Here is a 3,866-nt window from a genome sequence, read left to right as displayed (position 1 = left end):
GTTGATACGTCCATTCTGCATCATGCTTTTATATCAATATTTATTGCATTATGGGTTGTTATTTCACATTATGTCACAATACTTATGGCTATTCTCTCTTATTTTACAAGGTTTACATAAGAAGGGAGAATGCCGGCAGCTGGAATTCTGGGCTGGAAAAGGAGAAAATATTAGAGACCTATTCTGCACAACTCCAAAAGTCCTGAAACTCCACGGAACACCTTATAATAAATAATGAAAAATCCTCGCCAAAGATGAAGACCAGGGGGCCCACACCCTTCTCACGAGGGTGGGGGCGCCCCCCTAGGGCACGCCTCCCTACCTCGTGGGCCCGCCAGTGGCTCTTCGATGACCATCTTCTCCTATATGAAGTCTTTCGTCGAGAAAAAAAATAGGAAGCAACCTTTCGGGATGGACCTCCGCCGCCACGAGGCGGAACCTTGGCGGATCTAATCTACAGCTCCGGCAGAGTTGTTCTGCCAGGGAAACTTCCTACCCGGAGGGGGAAATCATCGCCATCATCATCACCAATGCTCCTCTCATCCGGAGAGGGCAATCTCCATCAACATCTTCATCAGCACCATCTCATCTCAAAACCCTAGTTCATCTCTTGTATCCAATTCTTGTCTCCAAGTTCGGGATTGGTTCTAGTAGGTTGCTAGTAGTGTTAATTACTCCTTGTAGTTGATGCTAGTTGGTTTAATTGGTGGAAGATCATATGTTCAGATCCTTTATGCATATTAATAGCCCTTTGATTATGAACATGTTTATGCTTTGTGAGTAGTTACGTTTGTTCCTGAGGACACGGGAGAAGTCTTGCTATTAGTAGTCATGTGAATTTGGTATTCGTTCGATATTTTGATGAGATGTATGTTGTCTAGCCTCTAGTGGTGTTATGTGAACGTCGACTACATAACACTTCACCATTATTTGGGCGTAGAGGAAGGCATTGGGAAGTAATAAGTAGATGATGGGTTGCTAGAGTGATAGAAGCTTAAACCCTAGTTTATGCGTTGCTTCGTAAGGGGCTGATTTGGATCCATATGTTTCATGCTATGGTTAGGTTTACCTTAATACTTTTGTTGTAGTTGAGGATGCTTGCAATAGAAGTTAATCATAAGTGGGATGCTTGTTCAAGTAAGAACAGCACCCAAGCACCGGTCCACCCACATATCGAATTATCAAAGTATCGAACGCGAATCATATGAACATGATGAAAACTAGCTTGACGATATTCCCATGTGTCCTCAGGAGCGATTTTCCTTATATAAGAGTTTTTCCGGGCTTGTCCTTTGCTACAAAAAGGATTGGGCCACCTTGCTGCACTTTATTTACTTTTGTTACTTGTTGCTCATTACAAATTATCTCATTACAAAACTATCTGTTACCACTTATTTCAGTACTTGCAGAGAATACCTTGCTGAAAACCGTTTATCATTTCCTTGTGCTCCTCATTGGGTTCGACACTCTTACTTATCGAAAGGACTACGATAGATCCCCTATACTTGTGGGTCATCAGCCCGTACAATGGGCCTCTACGCCTGGAATTACTCCTTTAAAGGTGGTCTTTGTAGGCTTGATCGTTGATGGGTTAATGCCCATTTTTCGCACTATATCCTGATAGAGCAGATTGAGGCTCCTACCGCCATCCATGAGGACACGAGTCAGGTGGAACCCATCAATTATTGGGTCTAAGACCAGTGCGGCTGAGCCTCCATGACAGATGCTGGTCGGGTGACCCCGGCGATCAAAGGTGATCGGGCATGACGACCATGGATTGAATTTTGGGGCGACTGGCTCTATCGCATAGACGTCCCTAAGCGCATGCTTGCGCTGCCTCTTGGGGATGTCGGTAGCATATATCATGTTCACCATTTTGACCTGAGGGGGAAACTTCGTCTGTCCCCCTGTGTTCGGTTGTCGTGGCTCTTCGTCATCGTCCTCGCTTTGCGATCCCTTTTCCCTGTTCTTGGTGTTTAGTTTGCCGGCCTGTTTGAAAACCCAGCACTCTCTATTTGTATGATTAGGAGGCTTGTTGGGGGTACCATGAATCTAGCATGGACGATCAAGTATGCGGTCCAAGCTGGATGGGCCCGAATTGTTCTTTTGGAATGGCTTCTTCCGCTGACCATACTTAGAGCCGTTGAATCCGGCGTTGACCACCGTATCATCACTGTTGTCACTGTTGTGTCGGAGCTTGTATCTATTGCGTCGAGACTTGTCTTTGTTGCTTTTAACTTCAGGGGTGTTGGCGTCGCTTGCATTGTTGTTGCTACGGGCCAACAAACTGTCCTTGCTCGCACAAAAGCGGGTCATGAGGACCTTGAGGGTTGCCATGGATTTTGACTTTTCTTGGCCGAGGTGGCGAACGAGCCATTTGTCTGGGATGCTATGCTTAAAAGCTGCTAGAGCTTCAGCGTCCGGACAGTCGACAATTTGGTTCTTTTTAGTTAAGAGCCTTGTCCAGAATTTCCTGGAGGACTCACCGACATGTTGAACTATATGGCTTAAGTCATCAGTGTCCAGAGGTCGAACATATGTACCTTGGAAGTTATCGAGGAAAGCCTCTTCCAAGTCCTCCCAGTTGCCAATGGAATTTTCAGGCAGACTATTTAGCCAATGCCGAGCTGGCCCTTTGAGTTTTAGAGGGAGGTATTTTATGCCGTGGAGGTCATCTCCGCAGGCCATATGGATGTGGAGAATGAAGTCCTCGATCCACACCGCGGGGTCCGTGGTTCCATCGCATGATTCTATGTTCACGTGCTTGAATCCTTCGGGGAATTCGTGATCCAGGACCTCATTAGTGAAGCAATGAGGATGTGCGGGGCCTCTGTATCGGGCCATATCATGGCGCGGCTCTGATAGAGTCCGTCTGCGGTGTTCAGCCCGCCCATGACTGGGTTTGTCATGTCCTAATAGGTGGCCGTTGTCGCGTGTCAAGGCACGTCCTCGCCATCCGTAGATTGATCTGGTGTCTCCTGCTTTATTGTTCAGTGTCTGCTGGAGGTCATATGTATGATCGTGGGCTAATTTACCTCTACCTAAGTGATGAGGCAGGGCTGGCTGGTGTTCGGCATGAGTTGCCGTTTTGTCCCGACCACGGGGTGGTCGATCGCCCGTATTGTGCGATGGTGGTATGTGCTCCGGCGCCTCCTCATCGAACAGAGGTAGCAATTTGCACTTTGGGTAGCTTTTGGTTGGGCGCTTGAGGCCGTATTCTTCGGCTGCTAGGACATCAGTCCATTTATCATTGAGTAGGTCTTGGTCAGCTTGAAGCTACTGCTGCTTCTTTTTCAGGCTCCTTGCCGTGGCTATTAGCTGGCGCTTGAAGCGCTCATACTCAAGAGGTTCCTCGGGCATGATGAAATCTTCGATGCCGAGGCTCGCCTCATCTTCGGAGAGCAGAACGTAATTATCGTCCTCCAAATCTTCATGCGTGGCCTGTTTAACAGGGCTAACCTGATCATCTTCCTGTTCATCTTGTTCGTTTGCTTTATCGACGGGGTCTTCGTTATCTTCGGCACCTTCCCGGGTGTCATCTTCTCCTGTGCCGGCGTTGCTGTCTTTGCTGCGGCGTGACTTAGAGCGGCGCTGCTGACGACGGTGCTTTGACTGTATTTTGGAAGGTTTATCCTCAACTGGGTCTTCCTTATCTTCGCCGCTATGCTCCTTTGGTGCATCCACCATGTATACGCCATACGAGGAAGTGGCCGTCCAGCGTCGGGTGAACGGCGGGTTCTGGGCATCCTCTTCTCCGGTGTCGTCATCCATACCATCGATGTCCTCGGAGTCGTAATCAAGTTCGTCGGTCAAATCCTTGATCATGGCTATAAAGTGGGTGCCGGATGGAACGTAAAATTCTCCAT

This window comes from Triticum urartu, chromosome 2 (assembly GCF_003073215.2).
Source record: "Triticum urartu cultivar G1812 chromosome 2, Tu2.1, whole genome shotgun sequence".
Taxonomy (NCBI): domain Eukaryota; kingdom Viridiplantae; phylum Streptophyta; class Magnoliopsida; order Poales; family Poaceae; genus Triticum; species Triticum urartu.
The sequence above is the reverse complement of the archived record's forward strand: the minus strand, read 5'-3'. Positions refer to the sequence as shown.